This window comes from Amphiura filiformis, chromosome 15 (genome assembly GCF_039555335.1).
Source record: "Amphiura filiformis chromosome 15, Afil_fr2py, whole genome shotgun sequence".
NCBI classification, from domain to species: Eukaryota; Metazoa; Echinodermata; class Ophiuroidea; order Amphilepidida; family Amphiuridae; genus Amphiura; species Amphiura filiformis.
The window spans coordinates 59,312,858-59,323,172 of record NC_092642.1 but is presented as its reverse complement, the minus strand read 5'-3'; the positions used below and the strand labels follow the sequence as shown (position 1 = coordinate 59,323,172).

Sequence of the window (10,315 nt, the reverse complement as noted above, 5' to 3'; positions counted from 1 at the left end):
GTGTAACATGATTGACAATCTCATCCCCCACTTTACCTCATCAAAATGCTGATTTTGGTATCAGATGAAAGCTCATATTTTTCTCATAAACATATTGAAATTTGGCGTTCCAAATCGGTATATTTCCGAAGAAATCATCAAAAAACTGTCGAATTAGTCTCAAATATGGTGTACCACATTGGAGACTAATTAGACAGTTTTTGATGATATCTTCGGAAATACACTGAGTTGGAACATCTAATTTCAATATGTTTATGAGAAAAATAGGGCCTTTTGCTTGAAATCAATATATTACATGATCATAATGATTATCATTAATAAAAACACTGTAGACTACCAATATCACGCTGTATAAATGTCGGTAATTCCATTAGGAATTAGTCGCATTTACATGAGTGCTTGAAAGGGATGACATTTTATGTTATACGTAAGTTTTAAAGAATTTGATTTTCCAAATTTATCAGGTCACCTTCATTTAAATGATAGAGATAGTGAGATAGATAAAGCTAGCGCGGGAGAGTGGAGAGAGATCGAACAAGTAGAGAGGGAGCGCGAGAAAGATAGAGAGGAAGAAGAGGAGGACAACAATGAAATAGAGAGGAACTTGATAACAAATAGCTTAATGTTGCTGCTGGTAGACACTGCTTTCTAGACGTCTTCTTTCCGCTACATTTTGGTGTGTAATATGCTTTAGGCTTTATTATACACACATCAGAAATCAAATCGTCTGCAGAGGATGCTTTGCATCTTAAAGTGTGCATGTCGAATTTTGACATACGCTTTAGCAATAATTGACTCATACACAGACGAAATGCCTGAGGAAACGCTACACAAGGCTGCTACAACGAGCTAGGCATTTCTCCAAGAGTAAAACTGAATTAATACTCCATAGCTGAGCGACATGCGATTAGTATATGACCAATAAGTTAGCGTGCTTTGCCCAAAGCAACAAAAAGCATTCTACCTCATTGGTTGAAAACCAACCGCTAACGCTCAGCGACGTAGTATAAACTCAGCTTAAGAAGAATACGGGAACATAAGGTAGTAAATAGCAGATGATGATAATACCAAACAATCAAGAAAATAGTTTTGCTCGTAGCATATTAAGAAACGAGACGGATATGTCTGGTCCAATCTTTAAAGCCCTCATTCTTAAATATAGAGGTTTTTTTGAGATATGTTAAATAATACGATTACAACAAAATGAACACTATACCTATGTATAGCATTGTTCATTTATGTGTCTATAAACCGTACATATTGGACAGCAGCTGTCCAGCTGCTTGACACCTGTCATTCTCGTTTTGAAAGGTCATAACAATGATGGGCTATTGCATTTAAAATCCACATTCCCCCTGTGGAAGATTTTGGAAATCTATCCACCACAGGGGATATGAATTTCAAATGGAATGAACATATTGGGCAGCTCCATTTGAATTTCATACACCCCCTGAGAAAGATCCAGTCTTAATCATCCCCTGAGCTGCTAATGTGTTAATTCTTTCATTTGACCTCACCCTTGATGAATTTTGGACATATTTAATTTGACAAAGACCAAAAATATGAATATTAATACATGTCTTATGAGGAGTGTCACCCCTGAGTGGGGAAAATATTATATTCTTTACTTTTCCTTCTTTCACCATACCGTCGTGGTAATTTAGGACCCAAAAGATATTGAGTTCGTAGTAAGTTAAATAGACTAATAAAGGTTGAGACCATTTCGTGGTTCAGCAAAAACTAACACAAGAAAACCATAGCGATTATGGCAAGAAACTTTCTTTCACAATATTAGTATTCAGCATATTTTCTGTATAATTTTACATGCCACAATATTCTCATATTTTCAAATACATGTAGTTATTTTTCTTTTCGTTTTGTTTTTCTGGTATATTGCTAATGAAAGTCAATTGACCGACAGCTGGAATTTACTATGATTTACTGAATCGTCTTATGGATGGGTCGCCAAAGGTGTAAAAGAAGCCGATAATAATCTTCTTACATAGGAACGGGTTGTGTGTTGGGGTGACGGAGGTATTGTTAAGTTACTGGAAGCATTTGAAAGGCAAAATGAAATATCCGTGAATTCAAACACTCATCAGTAACGCGCAGTGACGCAGACTTGTGTCTCTGACTTAAATTTGAGTATGAACAATTTGATTTATTCGTCGTAAGCAGCAACGTATTAGCCCACCGAATAGGGAACGTTGATTGTGCTGTTGTATTAGGAGCTATTAGCATCACCACTATCATTCAAAATGCGCCAACAGGATTCACCAGATGTAACTGAGACTTTCACCACAGAAACATTTGTTATCTCACGATTGCTCTGCCACAGATGCACATTTGGCGCTTTTCACTGAATCTGGGTAGTTCATTGTTAAAACTATCTGTATGTACCACGAGTTGTATTTGCTTGTGTGGGTTGTCGGTCCAGTACGCAGCTGACTAGCATCTAGCAGCCGACATACCACGTGGTGGTTTTACGCGCGCTTACAAATAGGACTTATATACAGAACAGATTGAAAATTCACACACGATTGTTGACTTGACTTCAGTTTGAATTCTATGTAGTTCCAGATCATTGTAACTCGGCGGTGTCCTACATCAATCTTGATCTTGCTCATCTGTGCCCGCAACTAAGAAGGAAATTTTAATGTGGACTACCTCTGTGCGGTAAATTGGTATTTAGGAATTGTTGTTATTGAGTTGAACTTCATTTAAAGTGAATTTGTTGTGAGTATCAGAACCCAACATACCTACATGAGATACGGCTGATTGTGGTGATTAACGAGGCCAATATCTTGGTGTGCTGTGGAACCAGGGATCATTATAACGTCTCTTACGAGTAAGTGCCATTCAAAACAGCAACTAATATTGCACTAAAATTGTTTTACTACTAATATACACTCGAAGTTTACTGATTATGCACGTCAAAGAAAGGCAGAGACAAACGAGGATCATTCTTAAAGATTATTGTTTCTTCACTTTGATTAAAAGTCGTAAAAATTTGGACTAACAGATAAGGAAATATACCTTATACACATATCAAATATATATATACTTTAATCAAATTATCCAATGCTATTTATGCTTGATATGCATGTTTATGTGGCTCAACACAGCTTAAAACTCTATTTCGAGCAATTCGATTGCAGCAAGGGATTGAAAAATAATAAAATGTGTTTTCAAGCTATATCTAATACATCTTTTATTAACTCATAACATGTGTAAACACCAAACTATCATTGTGTGGTGTAACAAGCACCTACGGATACTCACTCACTATCCAGGGTCCTTTTTATTGATATATTTACATTCGAAAATATTGTATGTATTTGTTGCACTCAAGCATGCACACAAGCATTCCAAATGATAAGGTGTTTCACTGAAAAACTAGTTTTTTGATTGATGTGAATAGTTTCACAGTATCAAGTTTACTCTGCCGCATCAATTTTTGCATGGTTACCGACACTCGTTCACACTCGTGAAAAAATGAAAGCCCAATCACGTCAGTTCACTTATTGAGATAAGAGGCAAGTATAAGTTACAATAGCTGTTATTGCTTCACTATATAACTAATGAACAATTCAAAATTTATTCTGTAGTATAGTAATTAATGTACGGAACCTATATTATATCGTACGTATAATGATCAACTGATTGGGAGGCGATGCCTTTTGCAGACTTTGAGGATATCTGTAGATTAATTAATTTTCATATCGGTCTTATGCGGCCCATACACGTTCAATTATATTGGACAATATCAACGATCCATAATCAGCTAAAATCTGCCAATGTACACCATTAATGATCGTGTGTACAGTACATAGTGCCAGTGGTAGATTTTGTATCTAGGGTCTTTGATATTGCCAATATAATTGAACGTGTATGGGCCGCATTACAAACGGAGGCAAATTTGTTCATGATAATTCTAATCTGATTTCAAATCAGGACGGGCATTATGAAAACGTACCAATTTGGTTATATCAACCTAGATTTGCTGTGTGCTGACACCAACATGGGATTCAATAGTAATAAAGCAGTATTCAGTTGGGTTTTAAATGTCATAAACCGGAGTAAAGATGACTTTAAACCTACATAGCAATTATACTGTAAAAACTATTTTCAGTATCCAAATATTAAAATTTAAAACAGAATATGTAGAATGGTGACAAGTCTGGTTTGGCTAATTGCCCAAATTGCCAGGATACAGAGTTAGCATCAGGTACTATTGCAAAATTCCATGTTATCTTTTTTTGAAGAATTATGGAACATTTTGGAATAAAGATTAATCATTGTCCTCAAGTTTGAAGGAGGCATAACTATAATACGAACGCCTCACAAACAGTATAGGTTAAAATATAGGCGAGGTAGAATATACTATACTTTGATAATAAAGGGCTATGCCCATGCATATCGTTAATGCTAAAAACAACTAACATAAAAACTACTCTATTAGAATGTTGCAAACAATAATAGTAGTAACTCTAAAAAATGGAGATTCTATGCGGTGGACAATTAAGCTATATGATATTTTAAGGATTATTTTTAACAAGTTCATCAGTTTTGACGGCTATTGCAGGACTGCACACTGTATTATAAGCTGTTAACCTGTACCGTTATCCCGGGGGGCACTCGAATTTTTTTTTGGTAGGGGTGTGCCACCGCCAGTTTCGCACTCGAGGTCTAAGGAACTGATCGGCCGGCCAAAAGGGGGTCTAGGGAACTGATTGGCCGGCCAAAAAAGGGGTCTTGGGAACTAATTAACCAGCCAAAAGGGGGTCTTGGGAACTGATCAGCCGCCAAAATCTGAAAATGGGGTCTCGGAACTAAACCATGCAGGCCAAACCAGGGCTCAATTTCGTTACGTTTTTGCCACAGATTTTTGAAGGAATCGATTTCACTTTGATCAAGAAAATCATTAATGTAAAATTGGTCTGGGATGGCCTACGATGGAAATCTCAGCAAAGCAAAACAGCATTCGGATCAAAATTACTGGACCCTGCAGACCTAGCCTACCTAGGCTATAGCCTACTGATAATTATAGCAGCAGCGAGCAGCATTACATATTAAGCCCACCATAAAAACAAACCCACAAAAATATTTTTTCAGTGCCGTAATGACTAAAGAAAAACATTTAGGCTACATTGAACTGTCATGCATACATGAGACGATTGGTGTGTGCAGAATTTGACAACCATTCCACTATTGGCACTAAACCAGTAGATCGTAAATTACCTTTTAATTCACTGTTATGGCCAGCTGCAATGACGTGTACATAATTATTTGAGGTACTTTTCCTTATATTTGGCAATTTTATTCCCAAAAGAGATCTCAAAATCATTTATTTCCAGCAAAATGTTTATCAGCTGAAGGCCTCGGCACTCGCCGGCCGGCAGTGCTGCAATCACTGTTTACAATCAACCAACCAGTGTTGCCACTACTACAAAGTACAAGGAGCCCAAAATCCCGCCCAAATCCACCTTATTCCTTACAATGTGTTTCAATGCTATGGGGAAGAAATTGATGGAAAATTCCCTTTGAAGCTTTTGGGCTCGAAATAGTAGGACAGAAAACACGCCAATCAAAATGCCAATGAGAGCGGAGATCGGTGATCTGAGAGTCTATGGAACGGCTAGAAAAATTTGTGGGCTTCAAGAGCGGCAATCAATGAATTTAGTGGGTCTAAGGAACGGCTAGCGGCTCTGAAAAAGGGGGTCGTCGCCGCGGCACATCCCCGTATAGCTGGGGAATGCGAGTGCCCCCCCGGGACCGTTATAAATTTATAAACGATTAGCAATGGTCACAGCATCCGTGGTGAGGTGTTTCTAAGTGGGGTTATTCTTGTTTCTTTAATAATTGCCTTAGTGTTAGTAATATTGCTTTTGAACGCGCAGCTATGACTGAAAGTGAATTGAATACTGCGTCTACTCTGTTACTGTATTCATTATTCATAATAATATTTATATAAAGGGGCGTGGCCCTTTTCTCATTGATCTTGACCCTAAAAATATTATATTTCTACATTTTGAATTGTGTTGGTCCAGCGGTTTTGATATGAGAAGCAAAATCTCGTATAGCAATGCCATACTTCAGGCTGTGGCTACCACAATTCACATTTTGAAGAAGACAAATGGGGGATGAGGTTGTAGATCGGTCACACCGCTTTAAATAAGTGCATGAAAAGCAAAAATTATATTATAATTAATCTTATTCATCAACATGTCAACAGAGGTATTAAAAATAGGCTTGGAAATCCTATACTATAAATAAAATTCAGTGAACATTTAGCCATTCAATAATGTTCAACTTTTGCTGATGAATAACTGGTAGGAAATATGAAGTGAATGTGAAGGCTAAATTGCGTGGTTTTTAATAATAAAATACACGAAGACATAATCACCCCCTAACGGTTACCCGTCAACCGCAAAATCGTTGCATCCTTGTATCCTTTTATAGTAACATTAAAAAGAGAAATGTGCTTGTAGCAGAAAAGAGAGAGACTATAAATGGGAGAACAGACATTTCTTTTTGTTTTAGAAGCAGAATAGTGTACGTGATAAATAGCACTTCAAATATCCGGATACACATCCATCTATTATACCTATTATAGTGGTACTCATTCCAATTCCAAGGGCATTTTATATTTTGATGTAACATACTATAAATGTTCCTACAAGGTCCAATTCATTTACTTCAATGATATTCCTTTTTATTCCCATTACACAAAAAGGTATTTGATATTGAACACGAACTTTGTAACTGGCACTGTTGTTGACTTGCTTGCTACAAAAAAAAAGTCATTTAAGACGAGAGAAGCTATTTGGACACTTAAACTTCCGATGAACAATGATTGACAGTCACTGTACAGGACAGCCGCTAGTTATAATCGCGTTATTAAGATAGTAGGAGTAGTGCAGTGGACGTTTGTGCCATTAGATGTTTTTCGAGCGGACTTTTATAAGTTAGAAATCTAAAGGTCACAGGTGATTGTACAATTTCTTGAGCAGAATGATAAAGATAATTTCAAGAATTGATGAACAAAATTTAACCTTGGCTCTACATATTTGAATACATGTAAGTGCAAAATATTGAAATTAAAAAAAAAGAATTTTGATCTAAAGATATTAGCTTATAGAGGATTAAGACGTGATAGAACGTGGATGATGACCAGAAAAGGAGTTTTATAGTAATCATGGAATAAAAGAAATGACGTTAACAGGCAATTCAGTTTAATAGGTTTGATGGTTATAGATACCATTAAGACGCAATGAGGGAAATTGTCACTGGGCCATTTGCTTTTGTCATCAAAGTAAATTTGATAAAATATTTGATTTGATTAAATTGCATGCAACATATCAGATAACAAGTACATATTAGGCAAAGAAGTCATTTTTAGACAATTCGACATTTTGATGACGAATTTATGTAGAATAAAATCAAATTCATAGCAAATTTTTACTCATAACATTTCCTTGAAACAACATTTATATTTTATTTTTGATCTACTTAAAAATAAGCATCATGATTATGGCCGAAAAGGTAAATAGACGTAATTGCGGCCCGAATTGCAGGACTATAGGACAAAATATTTGATTTTATTAAATTGCATGCAACACATCAGATAACAAGTACATATTAGGCAAAGAAGTCATTTTTAGACAATTCGACAATTTGATGACGAAGTTATGTAGAATAAAATCAAATTCATAGCAAATTTTTACTCATAACATTTCCTTGAAACAACATTTATATTTTATTTTTGATCTACTTAAAATAAGCATCATGATTATGACAACGCATTTGGCCGAGAAGGTAAATAGACGTAATTGCGGCCTGAATTACAGGACTATTATATGACATACGATACCCGATAAGATACAGCCTGTATACAGGCACGAGGCACACTACCGTGTCATTCCGTGAATAATGATTGTTTCAATTTCAAACATTTTTTTCAATTTTTGCCTAGAATTATGTACATTGGTAATTTTTCATCAAATGTGTAAACACGGAGCAGCAAAAGGACATGTATATTTTCTTGTACTTCCATTGCACTTTCCGTGTGAAGTATGCCTCGTATTAGGCTTATTGAGTGTTTGCAATAGCAACACTCCGACAGCCTGGGGCTTTTATTGTCATTTTAATGCCACCATATCAATGCTGTAACCTTTCCAATGGGTAAAACATTATTGCATTGCACTTTAAATCAACACACTCTGGCTATATTAACTTGTTAACTTCGATTAATAATAAACTAATTCTTATCAAAGTTTTCGCTAGTGGTTGATTTCTGATGTTGATCTTAAAGAACCAAATAATTAGTTAACAATCATTTTCTTGTTCTTATGCGAATAAAGAGAGACATCGCGTTGTTTCTTGTACCTATTAACAGTATTAAAATACGCGCACATTGTGGTATCACACAGTACATAGCCAGTGGATGTAATATGTGAAAACTGAGGGCGCAAATGTACTTAGAATGCCGGTCAAAATTGACAACACATGTTTTGTATGGAGAATGCAACTAACGATTTTTCAGGTGAGTGTTGATGAAGTTTTTGATTTTTACTACTTCTTAATCAACATGCACACATGTGACAAAATGTACAGTGGTTCTTTTAATAAAGCTTCAAAATATGCAGGAGAGTAGTTATATATATATATAATTACAATCAACCGGTGGCGGTGAGCGAATTTTCATTGACAAATGGCTTGACATAGTTTGAATTATAAACCGAACTTTACATTGGAAAGATAAAGATTTGTGCATTATTTAAATGTTTTACACTTGACTTTTCAGTGATTCGTTGTCCTGCCTGCCGAGAGAGGAGGAACGGGTGGGTAGGGGTGGGGGAAATTTCTTAGGATGTCCCGCCCCCCAAAAAATTCCCCCATACCTCACCCCACTCCACCTACCGGCACTGGTCAGTAACGCTTACACCACGAGTCGGCCTTAGATAGAATGCAGTGGCGTAGCGTGGGTCATTATATTGGGGGGTGGGGGTGGGGTGGGTGGGGGGCACCGACCATGATTGGGGCACCGGGTCTGATGGGGGGGGGGACACAAGCCGTTTTTCGGTGATTTTCCTGTGGGATTTTGAAAATTTCAGATCGATGGGGGGTATCCAGTGATATTGATTCGCCAAAGGATATTCAGTATACGCTATCCATTAGTTATCACCTAATGTTATTGATATTTTGTACACAAATTAGTGTTGTTTTTCGTACTTACATTATTAGCCGAAGACGACATTTAGATATATTACTAGTGAGCGTCAAATCCCACGTTGTTATTTGCGTCGTGATCTACAGTCATTGGACTTTGAAAAATACAATTTACTTGTTGGCCATGATAATTGTACGTGCCAGCTGATGCGACACCGTAACCTATTAAAAGCGGGAAAAGCCGCAAAGTGGAAGCAAGTAGTAAGCACACGCATCTGTAAGCAGATCAATTATTTAACGGACGAAAGCCAATCTATGGAACTTAAACATGATTGTATCAATCGCTTGAGGCGTTACACGTTAGCCACTATTCGTGTTAATTAATGTCCTTTGCTATGTCGCTGTTCTAGATGCTTCTGTGACGGCTCCCGTGTGATTTGTGTTCGGGCAAACTGGGTTGTTGCACTACAAATAGGTTATATAAATATATATACATATATATATATATATATAAATATAAAAGCATCAGACTCGGATCCCAGCCAGAATGACGATGACAACCTTAACCCATATGTTTTGGTAACGTGGATTGCTGATTCGTGGATCATTGTTACGGTAGTAGTATTTGAAAGAAACAGTAGCATTTAAAATTAACAGTGTAACAGCTGCATGTTTGATAAGAACTACAACAATAAAATTAACCTTCCGTGACCAGACCCTCTTCTCGCGCCATTACTTTAAAAATATAATATAACATCCCAAAATAGTACCTTTAATTTTATTCTCTACATGCAATAATTGTTGGGCACCTTTATAGCATATTAAATGAACATATATGCAGCGAAAGGGGGTGGGTGGCTTGGGGTGGGGTGTTGCGGGAGGACATGTCTTCCCTAAATTTTCCCTGGGGGATGTCCCCCTGAAAATCCTAATGTAATAAAAAATAAAGCAATGCCCTTGTGTATCTTCAAATACCAACATTTACATTTTTGCATGAAAAATGTCCTAGTAAAACCGGCATAAAATATGCTCGCAGTCACCCCTATAAATTTAATGCTTCCGCCGCCAGTGTAAATGAACAGTTACGATTGATGGACTTTTGCTCCATTGAGTGCGGAATTCGTGGTCTCTCTTTCAACCCGTG

The 10,315-nt window shown here is 36.8% G+C and overlaps 1 long non-coding RNA gene across 1 annotated transcript in view; it reads left to right on the top strand.

The window, feature by feature from the left end:
• The first annotated feature begins 2,451 nt into the window (after positions 1–2,451).
• LOC140170678 (uncharacterized) overlaps positions 2,452–10,315 on the top strand; it is a 157,865-nt gene continuing 150,001 nt past the window's right edge. The window contains exon 1 of the long non-coding RNA XR_011861567.1: positions 2,452–2,848. This is a non-coding gene — a long non-coding RNA (uncharacterized lncRNA). The remainder of the gene's footprint in view (positions 2,849–10,315) is intronic.